This window comes from Diadema setosum, chromosome 10 (assembly GCF_964275005.1).
Source record: "Diadema setosum chromosome 10, eeDiaSeto1, whole genome shotgun sequence".
Taxonomy (NCBI): domain Eukaryota; kingdom Metazoa; phylum Echinodermata; class Echinoidea; order Diadematoida; family Diadematidae; genus Diadema; species Diadema setosum.
Window position 1 is genome coordinate 13825283 of NC_092694.1, and position 18221 is coordinate 13843503.

Genomic DNA, 18221 nt, shown 5'->3' on the forward strand with positions numbered 1-18221 from the left:
AATTATTACAAAAAAAAGGAAAATGAAGACAGGTTATAGATAGGGTTATAGACAGTCATGAAGCTAGATTTATCATGGTTTAACCCTATTCTAACGGGGGGGGGGGGTCAAATTGACCCCCCCTCGACGTTTCGCGCCACAATTTCGCAACGCACAAAGATTTTGCCGCGTCGTTTCACAACTTTTTTCATTGAAGTCTCCCGCATGTTTTGAGACCAAATTTGCGACGTCCGGGTACACTGTTCTGAAGTTACGTAATGTTTTGCATATGCACATCAACCCAAAAACAGCTCAAATTCGTGATATCGTGTGCAAATCCAATGCAAATTGTGTTTTTTGGTTAAATTGATATAAATAATATTATTTCAACTTTTAACCATTGAAATTACTCAATTCTAGTGAAGATAAGCTTGAAAAAGTGCCTGCAACAAATTTTGGCTAAAAAACAATAGAAAACAAAAGGTCGAAAAAACAGTAAAATACATAAGAAATTAACAAAACAATAGAAAACATAAGAAATTGATATTGATTGTGCTATTTTTTTACACAAAAATTGTTTGATGTGTCTTTAGGAATTCTGACACAAAAATTTAGCGATCCTCCAGTATTTTTAATGGAGTTATAGGTGAAAATATGATCTCATGCACAAATTTGCATAATTAATTTATTAAAAATAGAAAGGCAATATTTTTCTATTGTATGACCATGTAATCTTGTAGTTGACATCCAGCTCTATCTTCAGGCAAAATTTCGCGGCGATCGCGCAATCGGCGGCCGAGATCTGAAGGGGGGGGGGGTCAAATTGACCCCCCCCAGTAAAAACTTGGTCTCAAATAGCCCAGTTAGAATAGGGTTAAGCGTTACCTATGTAGCCCCAGAACTGAAAACCCATTCCCAGCCGGTATCGTGGTGGATAAAAAGATTGGCGCCAGTCGTCGGCGTGAGATGCGTCACACTATGACCCATAGAGCGATTGTCGGCATGAGTCTATGTCACTTTCAACAGACCTGAAACAACGTTACGAAAACTGGGCTTTGGGGATTTGTGTTTTAGTTTCCCTAAAGTTTTTCATTCTAACTATGTACACTTGTGTGGTTGGCCCGTCATCACTGTCGCTGTGCCTTCTGTAACGATCTTCTTTTCCATCATCAATCCCTTTGCCACACAAAGGAAGGTGAAAAGAAAGGAGGGAAAGACAAAGAATTCAGAATGACTGCTTCAGGCTGTATTCAAGCTTGACACACAGAAAAGGCATGCAACGACAGTGTTATCCTGGCCTCACAGATGTACCTTTCATTTTGCATTTCATGCTTTATTCTTTCTAAGCGATGGATTTCTTCTGCTGTTATTGTAGCTTCAAGAGTCAAATGGCATTAATTTTGGTTGCTCTTTGTGTAATTATTAGAGAAGATGGAATCTGGCTATCATAAATGTTTTAGCATCTTTTCTTTCTTTCTTTTTTTGAAATATTTTTGAATAATTACGTATTAACAGTAGAAGATTCGAAGAGTTCTCAATCAGTAATTAGTTCATCATATTGAAAATCATAAACGAGGGCCATAATGCAGATGAAATAATGTAAGGTATCAGAGGCACATCTCATTTATTCTTCGTCAAATTAAGGCTAGCACTGGAATGCAAAATAAGATATATGACATATTTAAATTGTAATTTTGATTCCGACAAGAAGTCAAGAAGAATTATGATCAATTATGAACAGCAGATAAATATTGCTCCATCGTTTATCATTTTGCTTCAATTTCAACACTCGTATTCTTGTCGAAACTAACCATGGATTCACTAGCCGTTAAATTTCTTTCTAGTAAAGATATGAATAAGGAAAAAAGCTGCTGCGTGTTCATGTGAATGTTATTTGTCCTTCCAAAGGGATGAAATTCCTTTCTTCTTTTCGTATGAATTTATTGATGTTTATCAAAAACGGTCTGATGAAAGTGTCATAAAAAACGCTGTAAGTCCGCCACGTATAATGTGTGTATTTATAGAGGACAGGGTACCCGCCATTTTTCTTTCTGTTTTTAAGGTTTACCAACCAACTGAATGTGATTTTCATGCACATTCTGCATTCACTTCTGGTAAGCATTTAATATATAAAGTGGAATAGATTGAACACACCTTGCGCAACAAGGAATGTAACCCTCCGCAACCAATCCCCCACTTCTTTTCCCAAAGCACAGAAAAGGCATCCCTTCACGTCTGTTATACTATTGTGCCTTCCGTTTGTGCATGCAAAGTTTTCAAATCTTGCCGGATTACATTATATTCCTTAATTATCAGCTGAAATATTGTGCCAAGTTTTCTATGTGTATGTTATGCAGTACTAGAAGTGCTCGAGTCACTGGAGAATACCTCAAACCACTGTCAAAGTACCAAAAAAATGGTTTTTAAACTTGTGAAATTATTATCTTTCAGTTATGTATGCATTAAAAAAAAATCTAAATCACTACTTTGGTACATGTATAGGGAGCGGTTTATTTTATTAGAAAATGATGTTGTCCTTGAATTATGAGAAGAGTGTTCTCGATAAAACGACAGCCCCAAAGGTCAGTCACTATTTTGCACAGTAACCACTTCCAAGTTTTGTCGTTGTTGTCGGAACAAATACGCTTTCATTTCTCATTACACAACAGCTCCAAATTTCGTATAAACAATATAAAGCTCTCCACGTATACTTTCAAGTGTTATTTGAATTTACACTTGTTACATACCGGTTGATGTTACCTTGTTTTGAAAGTATGGGTTGATTAAAACATAGATGCAGTATTAGAAGTACTTGCTACTGTTGTGCTATAATAATATTCCCTCTCAGAGGTATGTAACAATTGTGTGCAGTTTTAAACTATTTCAACAAACAAGCATTCCAAGCCAAGAGCTGAATGGAATCGATGTTTTTCATTACTAAGGACAATGCCATGTGTACTTAATAATTTCATATTTTATCTTCCGTCACGTGTAATGCATATTTGTACTGGTTGTGAAGAATCTTTAAAAACATATTGATATGAAGTGATACAGCTGCTTTTGCTGATGTGAACGAAGATTCACTGAAATGTGGGAAACTTAATGAGTAAATTTTCCATGGACAGTGTTGCTGTGTAGATGCAGTGTTAGAAATACTCACTTCCGCAGCACTCTAAAATATCCCCTTAGAAATAGATATTTGTATGTTTTTGCTTTTTTTGCTGAAAAAAAATGAAATGTTTTCATAATGGCTTGAGAGCTCTTTTCCAAATGATATGCATTTTGTATTTTGTATAGTTCATGATGTAGTGGCAGGACCGCTCACATGAACGACCACAGTAAATAAGTGCCAATATCAGTTCCCGTTCTCAAAGAACACTCTATCCATCAATGTCTTCAATTTTCACAACCTTACAATTGCCTACGGTGTTCTAAGTTCCGAAGGTATAATGGTTTTCATTTTGCTCACTGACACAGATCTGTCAGACTGGTTGATATTGACCAACATCCCATCCCAACCCCATTGTTTCTCGTATTTTGACTTACATGTGAAACTCAACTTTGATGTATAAATGTGGGGATTTTTTTTTACTTACAAGTTGATTGCAGTTGTGGAGAGCCTACTCCGACCATGTTTTTGAAATATGTTTTAATGCATGAGTTGTGAGAATCATTGGTAGACATCCATGGTTTACGGTAAAATACAGGGATAACTTTGCATGCAACTTGCCAGCTTTCTTTATAATGGATCGCATTCAGAAACAATACAGTTGGGCATTGTAGCTAAACATCGGCCGGCTTGCAGTGGCAGGACCATTCACCGGTTGGAAAAGATGTTTTGCGGCAAAGCTTTCGGGTATTACACGAAGAATTCAGTCAGGGACTGACTTACATACTTGTTCATTGAAACAAATAGTACCAGAGTTCAAAGACCTTCGGTCACTTTAACCTCTCTCTTTTTTATCATTTTTGACTGTTACGATAATGGTGACAGGTTCATTTTTTAAAATCTCGCTCTCCCTGATCTCTCTTGGATGCAGTGGCAGGCCACTCACCAAGGAGATTTGGGAGAAGTGAGGAATTTTAATGTTCTTCATCTTCATGATGCAATCAAGATATTGTGGCAGACTTTAAAAAGAAGCAGAAGAAGGGAGTTTACACCTGAACGATGAATTATGCAAGTTTCGAAAACATACTGTAATCAAGCACTTTGAGTATGATGTCAGACAATTATTTCAACGTAGGAAACCATGGGGCTATTAAAACCATCCTTGGTTTTACATGGATTCTGTGTGTTAGTAATCTTTACTCATGTCTATTCCAGAATGTACACCGCGGTGCAGACACAAGTGAGATGGTTACTGATTACGTACATTTAACTTGATTATATAATTCTTCTTTCTTTACTCTTCTTTCCATCTCATTCTTTCAATGTCATTGCATACCTGACACTGTTATCAAGAGGAAATTTTTGTATAATGGCGGTGATTTTGCTTCATTTTATGTTTATTTTTTCAGTGAATTGTATTTGTTTTGCTTTCATCAGCAAACTCATGCGATCAATGATATTGCATCATGTTTTTTTTTTTTCTGCTGCTTTACACCAATAAACATTTTCACCTGTCATCTTCAAGATTGTATAAGAAGTTGTAAACTGCGTACATATCATGTGTGTGTTTCCAAAAAGAATGATATATGTGTACTGAAATGACTGTGCGTGCCATATTGAGTAGTGATGGCAGCCTGTCGATCAGGCAAGGTTGTTATTTGGGCGTAAATCCATACTGAGGAGTGGGGGGGATGGTCACCATCACCACGATTACAAGCCCATAACCGGACCGGCGCAGCCTTTTTTTTTTTTTTTTGGGGGGGGGGGGAGAAGCTTTGTGCCCCCCTCCCCCCCCCACACACACACTTTACAGGGATCGGATGCCCCACTCTTTTGCATGAAATATAAAGTGGGAGAAAAGTGGCAGCAACAACATAAAGACTTTTTGTTCTTGTTGCTTTTTTTTTTTTTGCTTGTCAGACGACTTTCGGCGGAAAATCAGACCTTAAAAGTATGAAAACATCTTTCTTTTTGTTGTTGAAATATCTGTGAGAGGGAGCGGAACGACCGAACGGGGGAAGGGTGTGTATGGGGGGGGGGGGGGTATCCCTCTCCCACACGAGGAAGATTTTGCATTTTCAGACCTGAAATTCAGCGATCTGGTGCTCACTTGTGGTGAAAATTTTGTTTTCTTTTCTTTAAAAAAACAATAAGAAAATGAAATATTCACAATAATTATATTATTGAATGACAAAATCGTGGTATTTCAGCTCTTGCTGTGCGACATCACTGTGAAGGCCTACTAAATAATGGGGCCTATCATCGGCGTAGACAGGATTTGATCTTAGGAGGAGCGGTTATGTTACGGGGAACGAATCAAGCGAGGGGGAGGGTATGGTAGGGGGGTTTCCCCCTCCTACGGTGAAATCTCTTTACGTTGAAAATCTTGACATTTTTCAGTCCAAAAACTGCCGTTTGTAGCTATATTCTTCGCTTTGGAAATTAAGGGGGGCACACCAGGCGCAACTGCTGTCATTCACTGGCAGCAACATCAGGAGAATGGCATAGCGATTAATTGCGAGCGAGCGGAGCGAGCGAGCATGAAAATTTTAACATTTTACAGTCTAAAAACTGCCGTTTGTAGCTATACTTTTTCGCTTTGGAAATTAAGGGGGCCGCATCAGGCGCAACTGCTGGCAATTACTGGCAGCAACATCAGGAGAATGGCATAGCAGTTAAATGCGAGCGAGCGGGGCGAGCGAGCTTGAAAATTTTGACACTTTACAGTCCAAAGACTGCCGTTTGTGGCTGTATTTTTTCGCTTTGGAAATTATGGGGGCACACCGGGCGCAACTGCCGGCAATAGGGCAGCAACATCAGAATGGCATAAAGATTAAATACGAGCGAGCGAAGCGAGTGAGCTTGAAAATTTTGATATTTCACAGTCCCACATGTCCTTTGTGGCTGTACTAGTATTTTTTCGCTTTGGAAATTAAGGGGTGGGGGCGCACCGGGCGAAAACTGCTGGCAATTACTGGCAACAACATCAGGAGAATGGCATAATGATCAAATGCGAGCGAGCGAAGCGAATGAGCTTGAAAATTTTGACATTTTCCAGTCAAAAAAACTGTCATTTGTGGCTGTATTTTTTCGCTTTGGAAATTAAGGGGGCGCACCGGGCAAAAACTGTTGGCAATTACTGGCAGCAACATCAGGAGAATGGCATAATGATTAAATGCGAGCGAGCGAAGCGAGCGAGCTTCAAAATTTTGACATTCGCGTTTTGACAATCCAGAAACTGCCGTTTGTAACTGTATTTTTCGCTTTGGAAATTAAGGGGGCGCACCGGGCGAAAACTGCTGGCAATTGCTGGCAGTAACATCAGGAGAATGGAATAATAATCAAATGCGAGCGAGCGAAGCGAGCGAGCTTCAAAAATTTGACATTTTACAGTCCCCAAACTACCGTTTGTAGCTATATTTTTCGCTTTGGAAATTAAGGGGGGCTCACCTGCTCACAATCACTGGCAGCAACATCAGGAGAATGGCATAGCGATTAAATGCGAGCGAGCGGAGCGAGCGAGCTTGAAAATTTTGACATTTTACAGTCTAAAAACTGCCGTTTGTAGCTATACTTTTTCGCTTTGGAAATTTATGGGGCACACCGAGTGCAACTGCCGGCAATTACTGGCAGCAACATCAGGAGAATGGCATAGTGGTTAAATGCGAGCGAGCTTGAAAATTTTGACATTTTACAGTCCAAAGACTGCCGTTTGTGGCTGTATTTTTTCGCTTTGGAAATTAAGGGGGCACACCGGGCGCAACTGCCGGCAATTACTGGCAGCAACATCAGGAGAATGGCATACTGATTAAATGCTAGCGAGCGAAGCGAGTGAGCTTGAAAAGTTTGACATTTTCCAGTCCTAAAAACTGTCGTTTGTAGCTATATTTTCGCTTTGGAAATCAAGGGGGGCGCACCGGGTGCACCTGCTGTCAATCACTGGCAGCAACATCAGGAGAATGGCATAGCGGTTAAATGCGAGCGAGCGGAGCGAGCGAGCTTTAAAATTTTAAAATTTTACACTCAAAAAGACTGCCGTTTGTAGCTATATTTTTCGCTTTTGTTTGTCCCACTTTTATTTGAGAGCCATCCCCCCCCCCCATCGACGCCTCTATACATATTAGGTTGCTTTTGTTAAGTGAAAGATCTGCTGCACACTCTTTGATAAATTAGGGAATATACGTCTATGTCAAAAGTGTACAAAGTTTATCCCTTATCCTGTATAGCGGACCTTTTGCATGTTCATGATTGCAATACAACGATCGGGTGCATAGTTCTGGCGATATTTGGACAATTTTCCATTAAGAAAGTTCGAGATTTGTCCTCATCTCGGGAATTGCTTGGGGGATAAATGATTTGTCTGTCTAAACACTTCCTTTGGGGCGGGGCAAATGCCCCTTTGCCCCCCAAAGATTCGACGTCCCTGATCTTCCCTTGGTATGCCCATAGATGTATCCTGACTGAGTCATCAGTCGCTGTCGTTTCTCAGGAATGATTCAGGAAATGGAGGGGATTCAATTATGGCGATAAAGTTGTTGTTATTGTTTGTTTGTATGTTTTCGTACATATTTTGCAGATGGTCCCCAGTTACTCGCGTCATAGCATGTTTACATGTAGACCTATACTATTTGACGTTGTCAACGCCTGAGCCATACCTTACAGTGTATGTCGATGTTACTTTCTTCGCGAGCGAGCGAAGCGAGCGAGCGCTTGAGAAAATTATACATTTTCCTACAAGATAGAATACTGTTCAGCTCTGTTACCTGTCTGAAGGCCGGCGTACAAACGTCATGCAATATGCCAAAATTGATACAATCACATTTCTGCTTCCTCCATTTTTTCCCCTCAAAATTCAGGGGGGGATGATTGTACAGGCCATCCCCCCTCCTCCATTTCAGGGGGGGATATATCCCCCCCCCATCCCCCCCGGGATTTACGCCCATGGTTCCTTGCATACTTCAAGTTAAGTCGCCCAAGTCCTTGCAGTAAAGCTGCTCAGTTTCCCTGGTTTTGCAGGATATAGTGTACGTAATACAATATGATATAATATAATATAATATGATATAATAATTATAATTATAATTATAATATAATATAATATAATACAATATAATATAATATAATATAATATAATATAATATAATATAATATAATATAATATAATATAATATAATATAATGTAATATAATAACTTATAAAGTAATAATTGCATTTATATGGCGCTTTATACGGGTGTATCTAAGCGCACTGATGCTATTATACATGAAAACTAGAAAACACTATGTAACATAAAGACAATGCCAAAGCAAAATAACAGCAACAAAAAGAAGAAAAAATACATGTGCTTGAGTGATACAATGATTGATAATTGAGTGTGTGCGCCTCCAGAAAAAAAAAATACAACTGATTCAAAAAACGAGTTTTGAGAAGCATTTTAAATGATTCAGTAGACAAGGCATTCTGAATATGAAGAGGGAACTATGTGATGTTTATATAAAGATTACTATATACATGTATATTATTGTAAAAGTTGGCATTGAAGATTGTAAGCTTTATAATTCCATGCATACTTATACAAATCAAAATAAATCTGTTCGTGCAGTTCAAGTAATTCAAAAATAACTACTCTGAGTAAAGGGGACTAAAGAGAAATTCCATCCCGATACTGGGTGCTATGTTACTTTGTATAGCAAGGGGAAAAATGAATGAATGAATGAATAAATGAATGAATAAATGAACGAATGAATGAATGAATGAATGAATGAATGAATGAAAGAATGAATGAAAGAATGAATGAATAAATGAATGACAACTGACATATCACGGTTGATAAGCTCAAATGTGGAGAAAATTAGGCAAACACACACACACACACACACACGCACAAGTTATGAATGGTTCAAGTTTAGACAGCAGAACAAACTGGCAGCCTTGTGTGACGAAGTGTTCAACAGCTCTCCATGCGGTATGAAGACAAAAATTCACCATTTTTTTTCTGAAATATTACGGCAGACGAAACTCATCCACTAAGGCGGACATGATGTAAAGATATGTCACTCTTATCACATGCGAAGACCTGGTCTGAAGAAAATTGTTTTTCCTTGGGAGAAAATGAAACTTAGTGATTTGTGTGTGAGTGTGTGCGCGCCCGCGCGCTAGAGAGAGAGACTTGTGATTTAAAAAAAAAAAAAAAAAAAAAAAAAAAGAAATGTGTCGTAAAGTGACTTTATTCAAATACAGATGGGTTTCTGGTCAAAACAAAACAAAAATGGTTGCGTGAAGACTGCATTATTAGTAATTCCACTATTAAAGGGGGAAGGTATTGTGCTCACCTTGACGTCAAGGGGAATATATTTTGAAAGGTTACGAATGTTCAACATAGTATGAATACAAACGTTCTTTGTGTTTAGTGGCGAGAGATTAGGGTAAAATCATTTTTTTTTTATTCTACATACAGCTCGGCAAGCTGGAAGGAGCACTTAATGAGCAATATACTACAATCCAAAATTAGTAACTTTCTCCAGTTAGAGTATAACAAAAGTAAGCGAAGTTCAAAGTCAATATACAAACCAACATAGTATAATAGTCAAATAAGTGGCATCAGTAACCATATTGAAATTCGTCCCAATATCAAACAATAACACACATTAGAACACTGACCTTATCTTATGTAATCATTATAGGTATAATTCTTAATGAAAATGTGTCTGCAGCTGCTAGTGAGTGTTATGAGTGTGTGTTAGATGGAAAAGGGGTAGATAACTATTCCTGTATATCTGCATGTCTGGCAGTGCAAGATAATGTGAATTGTAAAGGCGCACGTGCTACATGTTCGATGTAAAGTTTGCTCCCGTAGATGATGCTTTCAAAATGTTATTTCCATTTTATATAAATGTTAGTAAAGAGAAAGCGTATAGCATTATGAAAGTTATACTGTTAGTTTGAATTATCGTTGAGGAGTGACCAAACTTTAAAAGTCATGCGGGAGAACGCTCCATAGCTCTGATTGGGAAAAGACATTTACAAATCATTGCTTATTTTGGAAATGTGCTTAAAACATAAAGTACACTAAATACCGTTATCAAAATGGTTGGGTCTGCTATGTTTGCTTGCTTTTAAGGTTCGACCATGTTCGGCGTGTACGAGACTAATCTGTTCGAATATAATCAAGGGGTGGTGATTAATCATCCTTTTAAGAACAATAAACTGCTTGAATTGTTTGTAACTCTCAACTCTGTAAATAATCTCAAATAACTTAGCAATCTCTGAACAATGTAAAGATGCAATTAATGTCGAAAAAATTATTACAATAATCAATGTTTACATACACAAAAAAGAAAAACCTTCCAAATACATAAACTTTGGTTTCTAATTAAATGACTTCAACCATAAATTCTCCACGAAAATGTATCTATGTTCATTTAGTATGTTCAAGAAACCTAAGTCTTTGCAGCTAAAAAAAAAAAAAAAAAAAAAATCAAAGAAAGGCAAAATATTCGCTCTTCAGTACGGAATATCTTTCTTTTAGGTAACTTGTGTTTTCTACCGAAATTACCTTCATCCTCCACAGAAAGCTTGCAGCCAACCTTAAGTACATTATCATACATGAAGTTTTGACAACGCCCAAAAGAATAATTAATATATTGTCGCCTTTTGCAATCGCTTTATACTTACACCAGCAAACCTGTAGACATTACTCTCATAATCTGATGTAGAGTACCCAAGTATTATAGATTTGCAAATCAGACATAGAAAAAAAAAATCAGTTTTGTAGGGCCTACTCATTTTTCTGATCAATCACAGCATCTTCATACATTTCGAATTGTTTGTTACAATTCGAATGCAGTGTATTTACAACTTCTGAAATACTTTGTAATAGGTTCCAGTAAAAGTTTTTTTTCTCTTTTTTTTTTTTTTTTTTTTTTGATAACCGATAAGCATCTTTGGTAAAGTTTGTAATGAGGCCATGCAGGGCAGACCGCTTAATATAGAGATCTTATACACCCGTGCACTACTTCCAAAACAGAGAATTGTTGCACATAAACATTAGCGACAACATGAGAGGTAAGACACATGCTGGTCACTTAAAGATGTCAAATTATATGACGTTTCAATGATCCACTGAATTAGATGACGAAAATAAATTTCACTCTTCCTGAAAAGTCCGTTTGGAAGGTCAAATTCGTTGACAACAGTCGCGTTGCACTCTCACAGCAAGGCGCGTTTACGCGCTTCCAATTGTTACGCCATGCGTCTCCTTGCGTAACGGCACATGCGCTCTACAGTTCCCTTTGTTTATAGCAACCACAGATAGCAACATCCTCTCTTTCCCATAGATGCCGTTGAATGTCATACTGGAGTGATCTTTGAGCTCTTGAAGGTCAACATTGTTTTCGATTTCGAATCGACAAACCGACGAAAATGGAAGTCATCACATTGACTAGTTCACGAGGAGCGGCAAAGGGTGAGATGTAAAAGTTGTAAAAACTACATGAATAAACGTTATGCCAAATTTAGCTGAAAATATCTGGTTATAACATGATTGTGTTATTGTAATGGGCCTGCTCAACAATGTACAAAGTCATTCTACAGTCTGCAGTATGCGGGATTCCTTATCTCCCTGCTTATCTCTCTTATATCTTGACTCTTATCTCATTTCTTCTCCTCCGTCTTGTTTCATTAGTCACTAGGGCCTATTCATCCTCTCTGTTTCCTGTTTACTCTTATCTATAATACTGACATAATGATTGTCGTATTTTCTGTATAATCTCGGATATGAAACAGATCCTACATCGAGCACTGGATCCCGGATACTGCCGCCACTCGATTTCGACGCTATCATCGATTTCGATGCGCCAATCGCAGGAGAGTTCGGCGCGGTTAGCTGGGCCGAAACGGTCCAAGCCGAGCTTGGGGACCCTGCACCCTTGACAGAGCGGGAGATTGAAGAGAGGTAAGAAATTAGTGTAGTACTATAGTATGCTGTAATTACTTAAAGACTAACAAATAGACTGTTTTGTGCTAGTTCGTAAATACAAAATTATATAACAACAAATGTGTTTACATTAAGTTCATACATGCATTTATTATCGTGCTGCCTTTGAGATAATGTCCTTTTGCACACTCCACTGCTCAGGCAACGATTGGAAGACAAGCAAAATAATGTTTCAAACCAGAGAAAGCAGCCATTTTAGTTTATTTTATTTCATTTCATTACTATTTGGTATGGCGTTCGTTTGTTTGTTTGTTTGTTTGTTTTGGTCTTCTCCATTTATAATTTCATCTTGATATTATTGTTACTTTTTGTTTTTGTGATATCTTGCACATGCCATCTGGACAGAGTTAATAAAACAGATTTCCATGTCATTTCATTATATCCAACAGTCTGAGAAAACTGGCAGGGATAGACTGGCCGATCGGGGTTGCGCAAAAAGATTTCACTTCTTCCGAAATTCGGAAACGGAAATGCAGGAAACAGCAAAAGGTAAAGCATTCAACAGGCTTTAAATTTAAACACATTAAAATAAGGAGCAAGAACACTTCATCATTGTAAGCCAAATTGACTAAATCTGTTTCTTTTTCACTCTGTCAATGCCGACATTTGAATGAAATCCTTTATGATTGCATCATGTCGTAGGCCTACTGTATAACTGCCTAAAATTAGATATCCTTGCACAATGTCTTGTATTGAGATCATAGTATGTCGGAGTTCAGAGTATGCCTTTGAAACCGAAGGAAACCGAAGGAAAAGGTGTAGTCATTGAGTTTGACGAAAAAAAAAGTAAATATCAATAAGGAAGAGATAGCCTGTATCACACTTTAATAGAACACTTTAAAGACATCACAATAGTTGAAACAACTACAAATGTGAAAGTAAAATTCACCACGTTTGTATCTGCTGTTTTGCATCTTCATCAACAGCGCTCTCCCCGTCACCGGGCTCCTGATAATCACACCTACTCTGATCAAAATGAAATCATTAGTCAGAAGGCCCGAAAACAGTCCAAAATGTCTCGACCGAATAAAACCGCTACCAATTTACCAACTGATGAGACAAATCCTCTACCAAGCACTGGATCCGGTATACTGCCGCCAGTCGATTTTAACGCCATCATTGACTTTGATGCCCCGATCTCAACAGAGTTGAGCGTTATTAGCTGGGCCAAGACGGTGCAGGCCGAGCTTGGAGACCCGGTACCCCTAACCAAGAAGGAGATTGAAGAGAGGTAAAATCACTGAGGATATATTTTCGTATTTTGTTTATAATCATAATTTGCATTGGTATAGATGAAGGAGCTGATAACTCGTTGCTTCCTTAGGACCAATGGACGTTTGATCTTAGATTGCTTACCCAATGCAATTCATAAAGTCACTTGTTTTTATGCACCTGCTTGATTTTTTTTTTTATGCATTATGCTCATTAAGATTTTATTCTCTCTTCTGTTCAACAGTCTGAGAAAAGATGCAGAGCTGGACTGGCCAACTAATGTTTTGCCGAATGATGCTAATTCTTTGGAAATTCAGAAATACAAATACAAGAAAGAATATAAGGTAAAATGCATGAAAGAGAGAGAGAGAGAGAGAAACATATAAAGCAGTCCTTTGCGCAGGGACCTACTTCCATTTATTTACTTCTGGTTATAATTTATGTAACCTTTCCATGAAATTAATTATTGTATCACATCACAATCGCTTCATGCAATATACCTAACGCCGTGTGCATAATGAATTGAAAATATTATTTTATTCCTGTGTTACAGGTTTCGAACAAGTACCGGTATTTAGTGATGATTTTTATGCGAAAGTCATCAATTGTAAAAGAGACCTTTCAGAGGTCAAAAAAAGTAAATAGTAATGTGAAATTTGAAATAATCACACAACATTTATCAATTTCTAGTTTCATCTTCATCAACAGCGCCATCCCAGGCAACGGACTGTCGATAATGACAGATACTCCGATCAAAATACAACCAACTATCGGAAGAACCGTCAACAGTCCAACATTTCTAAACAGGAGAATAAATCTGAGAGACAGAATAAACAGTCGAGGTGTTTGAACTCCTCAACCAAGAACGAACACCAAACTCTAACAACTCTTCATCCGCCACCACGTCCGCCATGGGGGATGAACGAGACTGAAATTGAGCACGAGTCAGGAGACGCGAGTCATCATCGACATCGGAGAAGGAAGATGAAGGCTCGGAAAGAGAAGGATATCTCCAGCTCAGACTATATAACAAAACAGATAGGTGACGAGCAAAGACAAGGAGGAGAGATTGAAAGAGAAGTCGCAGGGGAAAAGACGAAAAAGAGAAGGAGGAGGAAGGTATGGCCACATCACCATACATCTGAACCAGAACAATTAAAAGAACAAGAATTCTCTTTCGCGCAGAAGAAAAGTGGACTCCCAACTATTCGAAGGTGGCAAGATATCCGGACGCCCACTGAGCAATCTGATGGAAGTCGCCATAAGAAATCCGCGGCTTCCAATAATAACGGCAATGGCATCATTCGGGGACACTCGGCAGATGACGTCATTAACGTCATTACAAATAATTTTCACTCATCAGAGCTCCTAGTCCAATCAGAACCCTTTCCCTACGATTTTAGGCAGATGGATCCCTTGCATCGTTTGTTTTATGATTTAGGCTTTGGTCATCCCACGCCCACACTTTACGGGGATCTTTGGAGGAAAACTAAGCAGTAAAGCAAGAACATTAAGTGACCAGAACACTGAAAACACAACAAAAACAAACAAATTGGGGGGGGGGGGTGGGAGTCTTGAATGTTATTAGGGCCTACTCTGTTTGACTGCCTATAGTCTGGTTCTACTTTTATAGTCGAAATATCAGAGTGCATTTGTAATAAATACCGGATGTTTATGGGTACTGCAAAATTGAGAATTGCGTCAGAAAAATACCGGCCTGTTATATTATCAAAGGGAGATGGGTGCATACTCCAATAAACAACAACAACAACAACAGCAAAGAATAAAGTGGTCATTGAGTTCTTTTATAAGTTTTCATAATCATTCATGTCATACAAAAAAAGAAAACAAACAAAGTGGGGGGGGGGGTGCTTGAATGTAATAACCCTGGCTGTTGACTGGTTAATCTGGTCTACTTTTTATCTTGTTATTTTTTAAAGTCAAAATATCAGTCGAGAGTGCATTATGGGAATAACTACTGGTACCGCAATTTTTCAAATTGCGTCAGAAAAATACCTTTCAAGGTGAATTTCTTTTATTATCAAATGGAAGTTTACAGTTAAGGGAGATTAGTGCATATTCCAAATAAACAACAACAGCAACAACAACAACAACAGAATAAACTGGTCATTGAGCTCTTTAGGTTTCAATAAGCATTCATGTCATACAAAAAAAAAAATGTCTATAGTTAATAGAAAGTAGGAAAGTAAATTCTTTCCTTTTCCCAGCAACAAGACAACCTCTATACCGTTTTGATCATCCCACACCCACACCTTATGGGGATCTTTGGATGAAAACTAAACAGTAAAACAAGAACACTAATTAAGTGACTTAAATATTGAAGTGAAGCACTGTTTCTTAGTGATGCTTGACTTGAACTGTTCGTTTAAGTGGGTTGAAGCTATAGTAACACTGGTTATTGAGCTCTTTTTGTTACACAATATCAGAATGCATTTTGCAATTGATGAGAACAATGCAGTTAATACAAAATTCGGGGAGGGTATTAGAAGTATGATCTAAAGGCGAATTTGTATATACGACAATAAAGAGAATACTGTAATATTTCAAAAATATACAGTTTCGAAATGTACAAATTTTCTCTTTGCCTTATTGCGTGTTGTTTTTTTATACGGTGCTGGTCAGATGCGAAACTATGAATTGGTGAATTTGATTTGATAACAGAGAGGGATATATCTATATAGAGTTTATGAAACAATGATAAGAAATGTGAGAGGGACAGAGAGAGAGGGAGAGAGAGAGAGAGAATGAAGGAAAGAGAGAGAATTGATACTTTGGGCAGAGGTAAGGAAGGAGAACGCTACTTTGTATCCAATAGAGGAGCTGAGTTTAAATTTTGAATGCTAAAGATAGCTCATTCTGAGAAAGAGAAAGGTTACATAAAGGAACATCGAGTGTGTGTATTTGTGCGTGTGTGTGTGTGTGTTTGTGTGCAAACCAAATCAAGAGCCGCTCAACAACTTATAGATCACACATGGATGCCAATTTATAACTGATCCTAATTTCTTAAGTTTAACAGTTCATAACAGTTTTTTTTCTGTGTAATTTTTCCAAAAATTGTAATTGATTTGTTTTCCTATTTTTCTGGTTTCATACAAGGCAACAAAGATTATTAGGATGTATTTTCCCTTAAATCAAATTCAAACTCTTTCTCGCTCTTTTCTTCAAGCAAACTATACAATGCGTTATTGAAAGAGTAGAGTATATACGTAGGCCTAATTGAAGTAATGTTTTTTTTTTTTTTTTATTTACCGATCATTGTAACCCCCACCCCCTAAAAAAAAAAAAAAAAAAAAACACACGGCTTATACAGTTCTACTTTATTTTTCTCTTTTTTCTTTACTGTGTACTATTCAAAGTGCGTAATGAGTGGTAAAAGCATAGAATATTGCTTTGTCGGCTGGTATGGCATATTTTTGTCAGTGCAGTGGGTCTACAGTTGGTCATTTTGAACAATAATTATAATTTATGCTAGATTCACATGAATGGCCAGAAATTGAAATGACATGTTTGAAAGTTTGATGGAACAAGCCAATTGTATCGAACGGTTATTAACGTGTATACAGGCCATACACTGTCAATTCCTTAAACCTAGTTCAGCCCTAGACTTTGATCACAATCATGCATGGTCAGCATCAATCTATATTATCAACATCTAGTTATAAGAATACACAAATTTCTATGACAATGCATGTAGTAATTATTAACAAAAGAATAGTGCAACTTTAGAATTTAAATATCTCGATCTTTGACTCCAAGGTCCAACTCTTACCATAATCAGAATCAGTATGCAGTAATTTGCAAGCTTGAACCAAGATCAGGCGAGTCCATGCAGTCTCTGCTATGAACGCTCGGAACAGGCAAGGAGAGCGAAAACCGCGCGACCCGATGAAGGTCGTTGAATTTAGATTCTGACGTCTTTGAGCTTTGGATTTGCGCCATCTCTCGGACTGTCGCAAACGGGAAAACTTCATCGATAAAGTTGCTTTTAGCAGCCAATCCGGTTGCTTTCTTGGCGGCCAATCAGCATTTGGCCTTTTGTACACCATGCTTTTTGTTATCCAATGGGATTTGAGGAAATAGTTGTTAATAAGACATGTTAGTTTTTACATAATAAGCACACGTGTTTATTCATGCAACCTTATGAATGGGGGTTTGTATATAGAGCCCACAAAATGTAAAAATCGACCACTTATGACAAAATTACCACAAATGTCACAACACGTCAACCACAAAATAAATGTCAAAATCACCACAAATGTCATAACATGCCGACCACTAATGTCAAAATTTCCAATTTACTGCAACTGCTATAATGCGTCAACCACATTAATGTCAAAACTCACTGCTGCCATCAAAATAATGACAAATAGTAAATCATACTATAATTTGATTCACGTTTCTTTGTCTGTCCGGGTATCGAGGTGCTTGAAGAGTCTCTTCCCATGCAGCTCCCTGGTCTGTCTTTCCGTCTGTCTAGTAAAAAATGGGATGAATCTTGGTGGGTGGATGATGAAGATTCATCCCAGAATTATTAAATATCATAACGCGTTAACCTCATTAATGTCAAAACTCATTGATTGCATTATTTTCATTATTACGTTTACATAGTACACAATGTCATGTACATTGTGGTGATTATACCAAAATTTTCTGAGTTCGCTCTCATCCCTACTACTGATTTATTATAACTTTTGTGGTAGTTCTTCTGGGTGCTGTTCGTTATTCCGAAGGTTTGCTATTCCGAAGGTTCGTTTATTCGAAAATGAAAAAGGGTTCGTTAGTCTGAACATTTGTGGCGTTATTCCGAAGATTTGTTAATCCGAAAATGCCGGAAATTCGGAATAACGAACCTTCGGAATAACGAATCATCAGACTGAAGAGCCTTTGGAATAACGAACCTTCGGA